General features: G+C 42.4%; 1 long non-coding RNA gene across 1 annotated transcript; it reads right to left on the reverse strand.

The window, feature by feature from the left end:
* Nucleotides 1–7,590: 7,590 nt before the first annotated feature.
* On the reverse strand, nt 7,591–17,056 carry LOC122464332. Its single transcript, XR_006288274.1, has 3 exons — nt 16,882–17,056; nt 13,632–13,735; nt 7,591–9,717 (listed from the first exon to the last, which is right to left on the reverse strand). It is a non-coding gene; the product is annotated as an uncharacterized LOC122464332 (long non-coding RNA).
* Between the last annotated feature and the right edge of the window lie 1,977 nt (nt 17,057–19,033).

Consider the following 19,033-nt stretch of genomic DNA (forward strand, 5'->3'; position numbering starts at 1 on the left):
AGGTTGGAGGTTTATAAATAAAACTTACCAATTTGCTTCAGCTGAAATTTTGGTACACCAGATTTCAGCTTGATGGTGTGGGGATTTTTCTAGACATGCACAAGTATAGCTTAAGTACAAACATACCTGAACCTTCGCTCAAAATGCAAATTGCACCCTTGAAGTTCAAAGACATTTGATTAAACTTTTCCGATTAGTGTTCCCCCCACCCTTACCGCTCTGCTTCCAATTTCCACCTAGAAGCAAGGTAATGGACTGGGCACCCAACTGGAAATGAGCAGCACTAGAAAGCTCCTTAGTCCTTACAGCCTTTTCTCATACTTTGACCAGCCCAAATTAGTAGACCCAGGAGGTTTAACTGGTGTAAATAAGCATCTAAACTGAAACTCCAAAACCTTTCAGTGTTTGCCCATCTTTTTTTCTCCCCTTCGCTTTATATTGCTGGGTTAGAGAAGTATGAAATGTAAAGAGAGGCTTTATAACTCATGCTCTATTTTTTGTGCTCATACAGTATAAATAAAAAAATACTTGTATTTGTTTTTAAAACAATACAAACCAACAAAAATACTCTCCATCTTTCACAGTCAGCAGACACATAAAGCCTGGGATTTTGAAAGAGACCCTTCAAGAGCTTTGTGCTTAATTCCCACTGAAATGCAGTAGAAGTCAGGTGCCTCCTGACTTTAGGCCACTTGAACACCCCAGTCAGATTATACAAGGAAACAGTCAATTAACACTTAGCCATCAATACAACACCTCCGTCGGGAGAAATAGCATTTTACTTGAAAACAAAAAAGCTAGAGGTTCCAACAGGTGTTTAATTCTTGTACCTGCACCCAGAACTTCAGATGCATGTGTTTAAAAATTAAAAATAAATTTAAAAAGCCATAACAAAGGCGAAAATATTCTAAAGTACTGCCAGAATTCGCAATCTGATTAACCAAGCTCCAAGTACCTCTGAATCTACTCCCGTTAACCCACATCTTCTAGGGGATCACAGGTTGAATGTACAGAGCCAAATTAATCCCTGGTGTAAAACTTTTGACTTTAGGGAGCATCTATAGATATGGATTTGTCCCATAGTGACCACATATATTAGGCACTGTGATAAACTCAGGACAAACGGCCACAAAGGGGGTGGGGGTTAGAAAACAGTCCCAGAAGGTTAAAAGGCCCTCCTCCCTATCAACTGGGGAAGGATGACTACAGGGCAATCAGGTTCAGCTGAGAAGGGGTTACCAGACATCAATTAAGATCAGCTGAAAGAGAGTTACCTGAGGTCATTTAGGATCAGCTGATTCCAACTAAGGGCTGCCTGAGACCTTTTTAAACCCACCCCTATGGGGTGGGGGAGAAATCAAGCTACCAGTAGGTGAGTAGCAGTAAGGGAGCAAACTCCTCCAGGAGAGGAGGCTGGATTCCCTCCTATAAGGGAGAAAAACAAGCCCAAAACACTGGCTGAGAGAAGGAACGGACTGCCCCTGTGCAGCCAGGGGAACTGTTTTACTCCAAGCCTGTCTCACCAAGGCTAAAAACAGCGCAGGCTGGTGAGACCGAGAAGGTGCCTCGCCACACCACATATATCAAGTAAACACTGAAAGTAACTGCATGCATCATCAAGAGATCCTCCAATCTGGAAGGGAACTTTTGACCAGATTTTTACTCATGCGAGTCGTCCCATGAAGCCAGAGCAACGCTTTAAAATCAATGACATTATTTACATGAATAAATGTGGTATGGTTGGGACCATCGTTAGCCTCCATCCTATGCCCCATTAATGATGTTTCCAAACCCAGCTATCATGAAATCAAAGGGTTGGGAGCTGAGAAAATTGTTGGGGGGGGGGGGCGAAATCTGTGCTCAAAACCTTTCAGGCTCATTTTATTTGTCTGGTTTGCCAATGCATGACCACTGTATATTTTCTCTGTCCCAGAGGCAGACAATTTCAACTTGCGTGATATTCTTATTTCATGTACAAAAAACTGAAAGTGGCATTTCATTCCCTTGGCTTTGAATTCAATCAAAACATTCCTAAAATTTATAACAGGCAGCTACAAATGGAAATTAAAATTCTGTTCATAGATTCTCACAGGATGTTTGGTACACCTAACACAGAGCCTAGATATGCATTACATGATATATTAGAATGGCCTTAAGTCATACTTTTTGTTATTCCCTTATAACCACTATAATATCTGGTTTTACAAAGCTGCCTTGTGACATATTTATGCCACAGAAAAGGCCCTTTTAGTCTTGTGAATAAAAAAAAAAAAATACACCTATGCAAAAAAAAAAAAAAAAAAAGCCAGACACCTGCAGCGTGAGGCTGGGAAACCATACACTGGACAAAGGGAGACTCCACCTGCGCAAAAACAGAATCAGCTACACTTATCAAAAGTTTAAGGGGTCTCAGCCGTAGGTTCAATCTGCACCCATTTTGCTAAGCGAATGAATTTCCACATGATGAGAAGAATTTAATTGTAACTAGTGACATTTCTCTTGATGTGTGACATCATTTGCGATGCCATTGAGAAGAACTGCACAAGATGCTCAGTCAGGCACCACAAATGGACTCGGATTCATTCTGATTAAACTGCAGTCTTCCATCTGAGAATGTATAATATACACGCACAGGTCTACACATTCTCTACGTTCCACTGTGTCATTTGTGACTGCTTTAAAGCACTGCGTGAGCATCTTTATAATTGTCCCAAAAAGAGCAGCTTGAACAATTTTGATAATTTGTTTAAAGTGACTGAAAACTTACTCCATTTAACAGGAGAAAAATTACCTATTTCCCGAGAGCTTTGGCCCATTAAAATAGTTTCTCAAATATCTGCGTCCCGTCCAAGTATCTTTGATTGCATTAAAAGAACTTGGAATATCAAATACGAGTATATTTCTGATTATTCAAGTAGTAAAGAAGGAAGAAAGCTACTTTACAGTCTTAAACCTTGATCCTGCAAACACCTATGCATGTGTTTAAGAACATGAGCAGTCCTAAATAATTCATTGGCTCCAACTTGTGCTTGAAGTTAAGCACGTGTGTAAGAGTTTGTAGTGTCAGGCCATTACACCGATGTCTCACACAGTTGATATTATAAAGGCTAACTATTAGGAAATGCCCAAGAATAAAACAAATGTTATGTTTCACATGATGAAAAACCACCTATGGACACTGTGTTGCTTTGTGAAGTTAACATGTAGAATGGTTTTCAGCTGTAAGTATGCTATGCAGTCACAAGAACCTTAAGTTCTCTGTTTGATGAAATATCTAAGGGCCAGATCCTGCCAGGTGCTGAGCATCCTCAGCTCTCACTGGCATCAATGGCAGACGCAGGCTCTTTGCACCTACCCTGACTGGGATCCAAGTCAGTAAATTTAGGCAAAACTTATTTAGGCAATTTATTTATTAATTAATTTAGGCAAAACTTACTTTCTCTCTTTTCATGACAAATGAAAAATCTGATTAATGCAGCGTCCATTGAAGTCAATGGAGTAGTAGGATCACGTCCTCAAAGTGGCTGGTCAGGAAAGCTTGTTCTGTCCCCTCCCACAAGACAATTTTTAAAATTTCATTTTTCTTACCAAAAATTTCTCAAATTTTCAGTTTCTTGACCAAAAAAAAAAATATGAAAACCTTTTTTTTTTTCCGGTTTAAAAAAAAATACCTGGAAAATGTTTTCAGTTTTTATAAGCAAAACAAAATTTAATCTCTCTATTTGAAACAAAAACAATATTTTCATGTCATTGTAAAACTGGAAAATTGCAAGAAAAGCAAAAATGTTGGCTTACTTTGAAAAGTTAAAAAACAAAACAAGAACAACTTTGACCAGCTCTACTTTTTCCCCTTTCTGTGATTTCAGCCATCTCAACACAGCAACTCAGAAACAACTATTTTTAGCAAATGTTTTTTTCAAATATTTTGTTCTATTTTCCCTCAAAAATTTTAGTTTCCAACCAGCTGTACCCTGCAGTTATATCTTTTCCCCACAGACACAGAGCCAATAACAGCAGAGACAACAGCAACACCACTTCTTCATTGGGGGGCAAGGCAAAGTAAATATAAGCCCCATTCCTGCAATATGGTGCAGACAGGCAGTCTTGCACTCACACAGAGGCCCATTGCCTTTCACCGGACTCCATTCGAGCACAGGGTCCAGCTGTGCGCTTCTCATTACAGGATCAGGGCCTAAATGCTAAAACACACCAAGAGGCATTTGCAAGAAAAGAAACTTAGGGCAGGTCTACACTTAAAATGCTGCTGCAGCGCAGCGGTACCAGTGCAGGTGCGCTTCTGTACCGCGTCAGCGAAGATGCTACTAGGCTGACGGGAGAGTTTCTCCTGTCGGCATAATTAATCCACCTCTGCAACATAGCGCTGTGTACACCGGGAGTTAGGTCGGTATAACTGCACCACTCAGGGGGGTGGATTTTTCACACATCCAAGGGATGTAGTTTTACCAGTGTAAGTGTGTAGCGTAGACCTGGCCTGAAACTTCGACATGTTTCAAAATAGAGGCAATGAAAGGCTTCAAAGCCATCATTTGCATGAGATTGTTAGATCTAACATTGTCATTGTTGCAAGCCACAGGTAAAATATGACTTCTGTATTTAGCATGGCTGGGGATCTTTAACTGTTCAAGGCTAAAATGTCACTCATAGACCACTTAAAAAGTTATCAAATCCAAACCATTTTACGATTCGCAGCATCCAGGGTCTTTACAAATAGTTACAGTACACCCGTGCTGAGTGAGTTTTAGCACAGATGGTCCTTCTGCCCTTTAATTAAGTGGGATCACATGCTCTCATTCCTTTCAGAAAGGTTTATAAACACTTATTGCCTAGCCCCTTGTGTAAAAGAAATATTCACTACCACTTATTCAAACACTTTTTCTGAGCATTTTACCTGGTCTTGAAATAGCTAGCAACAGATCAACTTGTTCCACATAGTCACAAAGTAGGAGGAGGCAGAACAAGATGACAAAGGTCACAGAGAGAGAGCACCCTCTCCACTTCCTCAGTCCCGCAAATCCTCAGATAACTGAGCTGGAAAGAAGTGAAGATGAAGAAACTGATTTGGCCATAGTAATCCTGAAGGAAATAGGAAAAGGTAAGTTACTGCTCTAATACTAAACAATTTGCAGACATTAAAGAAAAAACAAAAGCTTGTTGACCTGAATGCCAGCACCAGTGTGAAAGAACACAGAATCAGTAATGCTGCAGGTGTCACTGCAAGCCTCCAAGAAAATAAAGAAATGAATGATTAAAAAAAAATAATTCTGATGGTAGGCAAAAATAAATGCTGAGAAAGCTACCATAGAATACTAGAATGTTATGAGTGTGCAGAAATTGGCACTTTATATATACACATCTTACATGAAAAGTTAGATACTGGAGTGGTCATGATATATGGAATGCCTATCAGTCTTAAATTGGTGGCATTCTTTAAAGAAAACTGCAAACTATTCACTCAAACAAACAGGCTTGCATACAAGTTGAATCCGTTGTTTACCAGGGACTACATCCTGTCTGGAACTGTGTAACAGGCCTCTTCACCTTGAATGGTCCCTTCAAATGTGTGTGTTAAGCACTTTTGCTAAACAATCAGTTCCACCTTCTATTTAGCTGTGACACTCTAAGGGCAGGTCTACACTATCGCACTACGTCGGTACAGCTACACCGATGAAGCTGTGCCACTGTAGCACGTGTGGTAAAGATGCACTATGCCAATGGGAGAGCACTCTCCCATTATCATAATTACTACACCCCTGCGAGAGGCAGAAGCTATGCCAGCGGGAGAGCATCTCGCACCGACATGGGGCGGTGTGGATGCCACTTTGTTGATGTAACTTGCATCGCTCAAGGGGGTGCTGTTTTCACACCCCTGAGCAACATAAGTTACATCGACTTAAATGGTAGTGTAGACCAGCCCTGAGTAAATTTCCCAGACCTGAAGAAGAGCTCTGTGTAAGCTCAAAAGCTTGTCTCTCTCACCAGCAGAAGCTGGTCCAGTAAAATATTATCTCACTCACCTTGTCTCTCTACATCTCCCAGAGGCAGCTAGTAGCTGAATAATACACTGCACTATAAATAAGGCTGCAAGTCTGTCATGGAGGTCACGGAAGTCACAGATTCCGTGACTTTCTGTGACCATGATTTCTGCAGCAGCCAGCCACACCAACCACTGCTGGGGCAGTCTCGGGCCACTGCCCCCGTCCCACCTGCAAGCAGCAGTTTTGGGTGGGGGGCTCAGGACTGGGGGTTTGGCGCGGGGGTGAGGGCTCTGGCAGCACTTACCTCAGTGGGGCTCTCCGGAAGCGACAACATTCCTCAGCTCCTCGGGGGAGGTGTGGCCAGTGGGCTCTGCGCACTGCCTCTGCCTACAGGCACTATCCCCGCAGCTCAGCTCTGCCTCCACCTAGGAGCTGAGGGATGTTGCCACTTCCAGGGAGGCGCAGAGCCGGGTAGGGAGCCCGCCAGCCCTTCCCCTCCCCCCCAGCACCAGCGCAGGTCCCAGGCTACCTGCCGCCACCTATCCCACCACCCCCAGCACCAGTGGGGGTCCTGCCCCACCCCAGCACCCATGGCCTACCCCCTCCCTCCAAGCACCCGCGGCTGGGCTGGGCTGCCCCCCTCCCCAAGATTTAGTATGGGGTATATAGTACAAGTCACAGACAGGTCACGGGCCTTGGATTTTTGTTTACTGCCCATGACCTGTCCATGACTTTTATTAAAAATACCAGTGACTAAAATGTAGCCTTAACTATAAATCTATCCAGGATGGGGAAATCTTTCTTCCCTGGATCTCTAGTTTTAGAAAGAGCTCAGACTTGGCTTGCCTAACCCTGTTGAGTATTCTTTATAAATTGTTAAATTCCACAGGCCAGTTTTTAAATGGCTTTGGGAGGGAAAAACTATTATTTTTTAAAAAATCCGAAGTTTTTCCACTGGGCATTTTAGAATATATCAGTTTTTGGTTAGGTAAAAAAAAATTCCTTGCCAACAGTAGTATTAGCCATTTTACATATTCTGCAAAATTAAGACTATCTTGGAGAAGACAGATTCTTTTCTAACAAGATTGCCAGAACCTCTGACTTTATTCAATCAAAAGGGCTCCTGCCGGATAATGAAAGAGAGAGAACATCCTCCAGGAAAATAAGGCCATCTGCTAATTCCAAATAGAATAAATAGTTGTTGATTAGATCAGTTGAATGGGATGTGCAAGTTGTTATCTGAGTTTGACGAAGGAGTGTCCTAGCAGTAGAGAGGATTGACCAAGAGACTCATAAAAAGAAAGCACTATTACAGATGGAAAATGCATTACAATAAAATCTAATTTTTTAAAGGCAAATGGTGTATTTATAGTTGGGGAAATTATTGGTTCAGTCACATGTTTTTAAAAACATTTTTTTATTTAAATAGAGAAAACTGATGATTCTGAAAAGGCCTGGCTCCTATATAAGCCTACATGACTCAACAGTTTGGGACACCTTTGCCTCATCATCCTTTCATATTCATACTCCCAGGAAACACACAAAGAGTGGAGAAAAGAACTAAGAGTTCTCCCTACAATTTTTCTATTTTTAAAATTCTTTTTCTTAAAAAAACACACTATAGTCTTTAGGTTCCTGGTGCTCCTAAGACCTTCAAAGAGCAGGAAGAATTATCAGTCTCCACAGCCGGTTCTTGTCCTTTCTAAACTCCACAGATAGTTGTATAGGGATCCAAGTGTGGGCAGGGCGATGACACATCAGCAAATACATATCATGCTCTCTTAAGGCTTCCCTAAGGAAAAGCCTGCAAAAGAGCTAATGCAGTCTAAGCAGGTTGCCTTCGTGAGGGGTGATCTGCCAGCTGGGGAACACACTTGTGATATGGCTTTATTGGAGCATCCTGTCAGAGACCCACAGTGTAAACAGGAGCTGAAAAGTCAGAGCATAGGCACAGATTATGTCCAACAGCTCCCAAAGACAGAACCATTGCTCCACAGGGAGCAGCCTCGAAGCTGCCACCTGCCCCCTGACCAAATCAAGGTTTTTCCCATGGGAGGAAATGATGCCCCCAAAATTCCTGCAGCTTCCCAATGTGGAGTTCAATGTCCCTGCTCCAAACATTACAAAGTTCCCATCCTTTCCCAGCTAAGTCTTCTGTGGTCTTTTATTCCCCTCCATACATTTTTAAGGGGAATTAGGGCAAAGAATAACTCTAATTCATTTAATTTCTTGCCAATTACAATACAGAGAAGGTCATTTTAGGGCTTGCCTACATGCACACTTATTTCATAGCAAGATGAGGTGTTAATCTACCCTGCACTAGTTTGCCATGCATTAATAGTCCATGTGGACCCTGCTGACGTGCACTAACAGTTCCTTAGCACGCTTTGATCTAGTCCCATTTCAAAGGAGGGTAAATCAAAGTGCACTAAGGAACTGTTAGTGCGCCACAGCAGGGTCCCCACAGATACTTAGTGTGCAGCATGCTAGTGCAGGATAGCTTTACACTCCAGCTTGCCGCAAACTAAATGTTTGTGTAGACAAGTCCTTAGACAGCCTGAGCTGTAGAACATTTTCCCTCCTTATTAAAAAAAAAAAAAAGCCAGCAGAAGTCAGCATTTAGTCCCCCTGCTCCCTCCAAAAATAAAATAATAATGGCTTTAAAAAATGAATAAAAAACTTTTCCAGTGCTGGAGAGAGGCTGCTATTATTACACTTTTCTTATTCTATAATACATAAATGAGATGCGTGGGAACCAAAAAAACAACATCAAAACTATCTTAAAATAGAGGTAATCAGACAATTCAGGCAGAAGGAATGCTTTCACCAGTTGCCAAATAGCCGCCAAATAAATCTGTTGTACATTCACACCAGCAGTGTGATGTTTGTATTCCCATTCACATGCTGTAGCTCTGCTGAAACATTTTCCCCTAGTACAGGGTATGTCTACACTACTGAGACTATACTGGCATAGCTATGGTTGGCATAGTCATGTCAGCATAGCCCCATAGTGCAGACACAGCCTACATCCCGACATCAGCAGAGGGTTTTTTTCTGTCCGTGTAGGAACACCAGCTCCCCAAACAAAGTTAGTTATGTCAATGGGAGCCCTCTGCTGTCGACATAGCTGTGTCTACACTGGAGGGGGGCAGGGCGGGAAGGACATGGCTACATTGGTCAGGGATTTGTTTCTCACCCCCCCACCCCGAGTAGACCAGGCCAAACACAGAAGACAAAAATAAGATACTTAAGATGCCAAGGAGTTCACAAAGTGTTCAGCTCTTGCAGTCTTCTGGACTCTTGCAGAGTAGGAGCTGGGACTGTGATCAAGAAACTAAACAATGTTGTTGCTGGCACAGTGCTTCCCACTAGCAGGACCTCTTCAGGTGCAGGGACACTAGTCAAAGGCTGATGAAGCCCGTTTATCAGTGTCTTCACTTCTTCTCACCAAGATGGCTGGGTTCAGGATTACAGGAATGTCAGTCTTCTCGCAGGAGGCTTGTTGACCCAAAAGACAACTTCTCAGTTCTACCCTTGGTTTTTATAGTTTGCAGCAAACTTTGCTCACTCAGCCCTGTCGTGACTCCTCAAAGGTCTTTGGACAAATCAGGTGCAAGGTTTACCATAGAGCCTTGAGACAGGGAGTAAAAGTCTGATTTAATATAATAATTTTAAACATCGTTGGGGTTTTACATCTCACAGAGATAAAATATCTATGACCCTGCAAAATATCAAAAATCCAGACATGAAACTACCTTTGAGGAAGCTGGTATAATCTTATCTTTATAAAAAGTCTTAAGGTGACAGTATGTCAATTTACAAAACTATATTAATATATGTATACACACACACACACCCTATGCAACAACTAATCACTCAGTCACTCACCTGGCAACAAAATTAAAAATAAATGAGACAAAACATGACATTTACAGTAATCTTTCTGTTTTAGAATAAGACAAATGTACATTAACATTTGAAACTGGGATACAGATCAAATATCTCCTGAAGTTTCACCTTGATAGAGGGAAATTACTGTAAAGCTTAATTTAAAATATAAGATTTTCACTTATATATAGGGTCTGTATTCTCAGACAGACTATTGCTCTCACACTAGTAAGAATGAGGGCCTCCATTATCCCAGGTGCTATAAAAAGTCTAATTTGAAACAAGATGGAACAAAATAATTGTAAACAAACAGCAGAAGTAAAGTGCGGGGAAATTCACATGAGGATAATAGCAATAAGATCATACAGTTATGGAACTCAACTATATGCACAAGTGGATCGTTCTGAATCACTTGAAAGTTATTTTAAAATAAATCAATAAATACCAGCTATCCCTGAGTGTTATTCAACCAAGCCATTATTAGTTGGTTGATTTCTTGTAGGCCTCCCTACAGAAGTGGGTCTAGAGGAGGGAGTTGAAGGAGAGGATAGTGGCCTTGTGGATCATTTAGGGAAAGTGTTCCAAGGAGCAGAATGGAAGAAAGCACAGATTAGTTTATGGAAGAAGCAGACAAACAGTGGTCAAAAGTCCAAAGAAGCAAAAATGAGAGTGTAGTGATTTCCATGAAAACCTGCAGTAATGGAAAATGTAGAATTTCTTAAATGGTGAAAAGAGTTTGTTGAAGGAATTGCACTGGCAGCTCCTTCCTGTGAGTGCAGCCCTTTAGAGACCTTTTTTTGTTTTGACTTTGGTGGTTTGATTTGTTATATGGCTCAAGAAAAGCAATTTTGTAAACACAGATTAAAAAAAAAAACAACGTACCCAACGTTTCTGAGCTCAAAAAAGTTCAGTTCAAGAGACAGATGAAATTTTGGAATAGTTCTTACTAACTTTACCCAAACTAGTTAACCCAATAGCCCCAGAGAAACCACATTGATCTTTAAAAATGTGGTTCTACTCTGAAACATGACTATATTTCTTTTTATTTTACTAGTCCGTTTGAAACATTACTATTTTTGCTTGTTAGCACTGCAGAGCCAATGCAGTGAATTAGATTCTACTGGCTCATGTCAACAAAATTGTTAACAAAGGCCATCACTAAGCAAAGCAGCTAAGCACATGCTTAACTTTATGTGTGTGCTTAAGTCCTTTTGAAGTCAATGGGACTTAAATACATGCTTAAATGCTTTGCTGAATCAAGAACTTTGGCCCCAGTCCTGCAAAGACTTTCACACATGCTTAAATTCAAGCACAAATAGTCCCATTTATTCAGCCCTTGTAGCATGAGTGTCTTTGTTCAGAACACAGAATTTTTTTGATGCTGATGGCGGAGACAGAAAGAACCTGGCTGCACTTTCAAGTTCTAGTTTCAGCAAGCTGGCAATTAGAAAAATCATTTTTTATTTATAAGGTGAGTAAATGTGGTATGGAGCTAGAGAGACAATACTACTACATTCACAAACTGGCTGCTCAGAGTAGAACCATAGTTTAATAAAGCCCCTAAAACTGGCACCCCTAAGTCTTCAGTGGACACCATTGAGGACCTTCTTAAAAAAGCACCAAAACAGGTGTTGTACCATGTAAAATCATACACTGACTTTGTTAAATATCCAATGTGTCTGTTCTTAATCACCTGACATCCCCAGTCCTGCTCACTGGAACTAGTATCAGGTTTCAGAGTAGTAGCCGTGTTAGTCTGTATCCGCAAAAAGAACAGGAGTACTTGTGGCACCTTAGAGACTAACAAATTTATTTATTTCAGCATAAGCTTTCGTGGGCTACACTTCATAGGATGCTAACTTCATCTCTTACTGAGTGGCCAGAGAGGTTGAAGTGTTCTCCTACCGGTTTTTGAATGTTATGATTCCTGATGTCAGATTTGTGTCCATTTATTCTTTTGCGTAGAGACTGTCTGGTTTAGCCAATGTACATGGCAGAGGGGCATTGCTGGCACATGATGGCATATATCACATTGGTAGATGTCCAGGTGAATGAGCCCGTGATGGCAAGAACACTGCAACCTCTCTGGCCACTCAGTAACAGACTTAAAGGTGGCAATTTTGCAACAGAAAAGCTTCAAAAACAGACTCCAACAAGAAACTGCTGAGCTTGAATTAATATGCAAACTAGATACCATTAACTTGGGTTTGAATAGAGACCGGGAGTGGCTGGGTCATTACACATACTGAATCTATTTCCCCATGTTAAGTATCCTCACACCTTCTTGTCAACTGTCTAAATGGGCCATCTTGATTATCACTAGAAAAGGTTTTTTTTCTCCTGCTGATAATAGCTCATCCTAATTAATTAGCCTCTTACTCCACTTTTTCATGTTCTCTGTATATCTCTCTCTCTCTTCTTACTATATGTTCCATTCTATGCATCCGAAGAAGTGGGCTGTAGCCCACGAAAGCTTATGCTCAAATAAATGTGTTAGTCTCCAAGGTCCCACAAGTACTCCTGTTCTTTTTGTGGAACTAGTACGTTATTCTCTTTAAGATGCAGTCAACTAATTGATTTAGGCCCTGCACCACTACAATATTACAACATTTCAGATTTTTTTTAACTCAGATTGAATCTTGATTAACATTTTCCTCCAGCATTACTGAACTGAAAGATATATATTTACCTGACAAGCAGACATGGGTGACCTATTAGGCCAGAGAATCAGATTTTATAGTAACAATGAGGGCATTTGTTAAATTCATGAATGTTAATCCTCTAATAGTAATTTATAATTGTATTCTTTTATAGGCATTATCCATGATCTACAATAGTAACAGAACCACTAAATCTGATAGTCTTGGACCTTGTCTACACTACAACTTACTTCGGTATAACTTACATCCACACCCTTATGTGACATAACTTATACCGATTTAAGCATGGGTGTAGACAGCGCTGTCAGAGAGCTTCTCCAGCCGACATAGCTACCACTGCTTGTGGGAGGTAAAGTAAGCCAGCCGACAGGAGAGCTCTCTCCCATTGGCTTAGAGTGTCTCCACCACAAGTGCGACAGCGGTGCAGTTACGCTGCTGTAAGTGCTGTAGTGGAGATGTAGCATTGTTGTGATGGAGTGCTGGGAATCAGCAACTGAACCAGCACTCTGGTCACTGGTTAACCAATTAGGCCCCAGGGAGGGCCTGCTTAAGGAGAGGAGTTCCTAATTACCAGATTAGATGGGGGCTAGGAAGCTAATGAACTAGTTAGCCCATTAACAAGGAGATTAGAGAAAAGAGCACAGGCAAGAAGTGGAAGAGGAAGGGGAAAGCAGGAGAGAGAATTTCTGGGCAGAGACATGTTTACTCACACATGCTGGAACTAGGGATTTGGGGGTGCTGCTGCACTCCCTAGCTTGCAGTTGTAATAACCCAAATACATAGTTTCTGCCTTCAGCACCCCCACTATAAAAATAGTTCCAGCACCACTGCCTTTACCTTTCTTTCTCCCCGACCCACTTAAGGAGAAGGGGTAGTGAAGCTGGATAACATTGGGAATACCATGACTGTTCTAGTATGTAAAGGTGGTGGAGGGAAACACTATAAATAAACTGCACAGTGGTGTCTACAAAAAGGAAGATCTCTGAGTGGTCTGTGGGAAGCAGAGAAGACTGGAGCAGTGGTGGCCCCCTGTTACACTTGTACCAATAGGTAACTTCTTTATTATTTTTCACCCTTAAAAATTTACCTTTTAGAAGCAGATGAGACATCAGTAAAGAATCTGAATAACTTCTTCCTGCACTATTGGTGAAAGATTTTCAAGTACCTCACAGAATTTCTCCGATCTAGCTTCTGAAGTTAGAAAAGAAAAAGGACAAAAATCAGACCTAGAGGAAGATTACATTTAAAACACACATTGTTTTCATTTTAGATTGCTGTAATTTACAAATACTTCAGGCCTGATTAGTAAATGTTTACTGCAAAAAGATAATGAAATGCTTTATTAAGCAAAGCAAACTGAACAGTGAGTATCTCCAGTATGGACTTGGGGATATGAAATAATTATGATGTATTTCATTTTAGATTCCCCTTCCAGTTTTATTCCTAAGACACATCTATAATGAGATAACAAAATGCTATAAAATAAACACAGAATGCAGAAATCTAAAAATAATGTAAATGTTTCTGTATGTGTTTGCAAACAAGATATGATGTGGAAGTAGGAATTGAGCCAGAAGGCTTTCAATGAAATTAATAGCGATTGTGTGGCTAAGTCCCCATGGATTGCTTTGCAAATGTATTCATTAAATTTATAATAAGCTATTAGAATGTACAAGGAATCAGTCACTTCTAGAACTTGAACTAACTGGATCCAAAACAGCAACTCTGCCTCTCGGGGTAACGGGAAGTCTCCCTCAGCTGTCAGAAGGAGCAGTAGCAGCTCATTCCCTTTCTACTAAAGGCTGAGAAAAGTCTATACCCCAACTTAGTAAGAGGCACAAGCTGAGAAAGCCAAAGTAGAGTATTGTTTTGGGAACTCTCACAAAAGGAAGTGTCGCTCACCTGCCTCACTGGATGGGGAGCTTGGTGGGGCTAGCAATGAAAGGGGACAGTCCCGCAGTGAGGAAGGAACACTTGCTGAGGGACACCAGATAGAGACTCCCAAGAGGGTGGGGGAAGAGCTGGTACTCACTCGCCCGCTTGGGGAAGGGGTTCTGATTGGCCAGCATTCTCCAGCTCCAAGGATTTAACCTGGCACAGGGGCCATGTGGAGCTCTTTCATTAGTTGCGTCCTGGGAGGTAGACTGAGGAGACCCTAGCCTGAGTTACAGGTTATATGGTAAGAGCCCTGTACCCCCTGCTCTGAAACCAATGAGATGCCTGATATAGGACAGTATGGGTGATGGGCATGTAGTGCCCCTCTCCTGGGTTAAAGTTTACTAAAAGTTGCAGCCTGCCACTTAAATCCATCCATGTGTCTGTCATCATTTTGATGCTGTGTCCGCATCAAGGATGCTAGGGAAAAAAGGGAAGGAACCATTCCAGTGTTTATAGTCAGTTTCTGACTCCTAACTCAAAGTAAATTACTGAAGTCTCTGGGAGTTGGCTTGAGTAAGGACTTCAGCACTGAGTGCCAAGTGCTTAAAAACTGTCCTTATTATAGTAGTTTACCTGGCAGCCTTTCCTCCTAAAGGATTTTGGACATTTCACTGGCTTATTTTCAGACCACCAGATATTATATACATTCCACATCTCCTCTTTTGGGCCATATTCAGCAAACCACTTAAACACAGAATCATAGAATATCAGGGTTGGAAGGGACCTCAGGAGGTCATCTAGTCCAACCCCCTGCTCAAAGCAGAACCGATCCCCAACTAAATCATCCCAGCCAGGGCTTTGTCAAGCCTGACCTTAAAAACTTCTAAGGAAGGAGATTCCACCACCTCCCTAGGTAACGCATTCCAGTGTTTCACCACCCTCCTAGTGAAAAAGTTTTTCCTAATATCCAACCTAAATCTCTCCCACTGCAACTTGAGACCATTACTCCTTGTCCTGTCATCCGCTACCACTGAGAATAGTCTAGATCCATCCTCTTTGGAACCACCTTTCAGGTAGTTGAAAGCAGCTATCAAATCTCCCCTCATTCTTCTCTTCTGTAGACTAAACAATCCCAGTTCCCTCAGCCTTTCCTCATAAGTCATGTGTTCCAGTCTCCTAATCATTTTTGTTGCCCTCCACTGGACTCTCTCCAATTTTTCCACATCCTTCTTGTAGTGTGGGGCCCAAAACTGGACACAGTACTCCAGATGAGGCCTCACCAATGTCGAATAGAGGGGAACAATCACGTCCTTCGATCTGCTGGCAATGCCCCTACTTATACAGCCCAAAATGCCATTGGCCTTCTTGGCTACAAGGGCACACTGTTGATTCATATCCAGCGTCTCGTCCACTGTAACCCCTAGGTCCTTTTTTGCAGAACTGCTGCCTAGCCATTCGGTCCCTAGTCTGTAGCGGAGCATTGGATTCTTCTGTCGTAAGTGCAGGACTCTGCACTTGTCCTTGTTGAACCTCATCAGATTTCTTTTGGCCCAGTCCTCCAATTTCTCTAGGTCCCTCTGTATCCTATCCCTACCCTCCAGCGTATCTACCACTCCTCCCAGTTTAGTGTCGATTTGATTAGATTTGAGCACATGAATAGTTCCACTGGAGTAATGGGACTGCTCATGTGCCTACAGTACAATTCTTGAATAAGGACATCTGATATTACACAGACTATCACCCCATTGTAATACCCTCTAGAGTATCCATATTCCAACATATGTGTGTTTCACAAAAATCTATCAGTAATAGCACTTCTGTCCTTGGAGAGAGACTGGTCAGAAAGCCAGGAATACAGATTTCTGAAGACGATTGTCTAGTTATCAGCTATTTACCTAGCTTATTCTTTTTTGTGTCAGGCACAGTGTAGCGGGCCTGGCACCTCACCGCCCCTTTGAGGCAAGGTGCGGGGGGGATGGGGTGGCAGAACCTCGCCACTCCCAAGTTTCCATGCTCACCTCTCCGTGGGTGGCCTGATGGCCTCCCACCACACAATCACCCCCTAGTCAGGGTAGTGGGCCCAATGGCCAGAGTCCATATAAACCCCCCCCCCATGTGGGGTAGTGAGGCCTAGCGGCCGTAGTCCATGTGGCTCGCCTCAAGCATCAGGGCAGTGCGGCCCAATGGCCAGAGTTGATATAATCCCCCTCACTGCCAGGGTACCGTGGCCTAGCAGCCAGAGTCCGTATGATTCCTGTGCTGAGCCACCCCCAACCTTGGGGGGGGGGGGGAAGGGAGGGGGACCCAGGCCTGCCCTCTCCACCAGGTCCCGACCCAGGGCCCTGGTAGTGGCAAGTTCCCCTGGCCACCGGCTTGGGGGGGACCTTCCCGAAACACGCAGAGCCCCTGCGTGGCTCTAACACTGTTTTCCTCTAAAGTTCCCCTAGGTCACTTCCTACCAGAACCTCCAGGCCCTCCATGTTGGGGGGGCCTCTGATCTGTTTCCCTGCACCAAAGTGCTCCGTCTAGGCATCGGGGCGCATCCCGGCTTAGCTGGCTTCCGGAGCCTGGAGCGCAGGCTGTTCCTCCCTGGGAGTTGGCGGCATGCCTCCTTCCCCTCCAGTGGTCAGCCCCGACTGACCAGCTCTGCAGGCTTTTATACCTGCTCTCCAGTTGGAGCATGCCCAGCAGAGCCTCAGGGGTGGGGCTTCCTCTGCTAGGAAGGAAGGGTTAACCCCTGCGGTACCAGTGTGGGGCCGCTCCACCCCATCACATACAGTAATGTAAAATTATAACATTTTATCAATTGAAGTTTAACCATATTCTTGATCATTTGAGTTGCTGAATCAAATGTGGAAAGAAAAGTAATGCTGCATCCATCTTCTGTCTGTATCATAATGCAGTATTTCTAAAATGTGGCTGTTCTGTTGGGTTAACAGATTCAATTAGACAGTTTCAGGAAAAGAATCAATACCCTGCCTATTTCACTAGATTGAAGAAAGTTTCTATGCTGTCGGTATGTAATGAGGACGTCCACATTATGTTTTGAGTATCTCCTGCCATTGTCCCTTGATTATCATACACAATGTAAGGAGAGTGGTCACTTTGGATAAGCTATTACCAGCAGGAGAGTGAGTTTGTGTGTGTGTGTTGCGGGGGGGGAGGGGTGAGAAAACCTGGATTTGTGTTGGAAATGGCCCACCTTGATTATCATACACATTGTAAGGAGAGGTTTCAGAGTAACAGCCGTGTTAGTCTGTATTTGCAAAAAGAAAAGGAGTACTTGTGGCACCTTAGAGACTAACCAATTTATCTGAGCATAAGCTTTCGTGAGCTACAGCTCACTTCATCGGATGCATCGGATGAAGTGAGCTGTAGCTCACGAAAGCTTATGCTCAGATAAACTGGTTAGTCTCTAAGGTGCCACAAGTACTCCTTTTCTTATTGTAAGGAGAGTGGTCACTTTAGATAAGCTATTACCAGCAGGAGAGTGAGTTTGTGTGTGGGGCAGGGGTGAGAAAACCTGGATTTGTGCTGGAAATGGCCCAACTTGATTATCATACACATTGTAAGGAGAGTGATCACTTTAGATAAGCTATTACCAGCAGGAGAGTGGGGTGGGGGGAGGTATTTTTTCATGCTTTGTGTGTATTAAAAGATCTTCTACACTTTCCACAGTATGCATCCGATGAAGTGAGCTGTAACTCACGAAAGCTTATGCTCAAATAAATTGGTTAGTCTCTAAGGTGCCACTCCTTTTCTTTTTGTCCCTGCTCTTGTGTCATAAAACAGTTCTTGAGTTACATACCTCTGGATTCCTGATTTAAAAGAAAACAAACAAACAAACCTAGCAAATGAGATGTACAAAGCCATCTGGACAGGCTTTAGTGAATTATAGGTCTATTTTCCCTTCTCTTCAGTCTTACCTATTGTAATGCCATTGGCTTCAGTGGAGTTATTACTAATTTACATTGGTGTGAGAGGAAAAAACCAGACTTGTAAGCGTTAAAGTGACACTCTGAACCCTATACTTTATATACATTTGTTTTTTCTTCACACTCCTTTTGAATTAGTATCTCTAATCATTATTAGTATCTCTGTTTTTGGGCCTTATCTTCCTACCTATTATCATGATGCATGTATATTTAAATCTGAGTTTCAATAAAGATATTTTGTTTCCTCTCTTAAAAAAATGAAATTTATATATTAAGGTCTTAATCCTGATCTGAGAGATATTATCATGTTACTTTTAAAAATGATTCCCACAAGTACAGGAGCTTAATTATATGAAATATGAGAAATATGCAAGCTTAGATCTGGGGTCTAAAGAGAAGCTAACGTAACCCTTCTGCCCGTCAGAGTTGGCAGCAACAAGGGCCAGGTTCAATATCTAGGGGATTCATTCCAATAACACAATGCAAACCGGCTCGAGGCCCCACCCAGTGACCTGGGACAAATATATACCACCCCCACTGGGCGCCTCCAAGAGGCAATACTTCCCCTCTCGCAAGCACATAGTCTGAGTGTAGCAGAAAGCCTTTTAATAACAGAGAGAAACAATGTGGCATTATGTTGGGGAAACACCATCAACAGGATTCGTAACACAACCCA

The sequence above is a fragment of the Chelonia mydas genome, chromosome 2 (genome assembly GCF_015237465.2).
Source record: "Chelonia mydas isolate rCheMyd1 chromosome 2, rCheMyd1.pri.v2, whole genome shotgun sequence".
In the NCBI taxonomy this organism is placed as follows: domain Eukaryota; kingdom Metazoa; phylum Chordata; order Testudines; family Cheloniidae; genus Chelonia; species Chelonia mydas.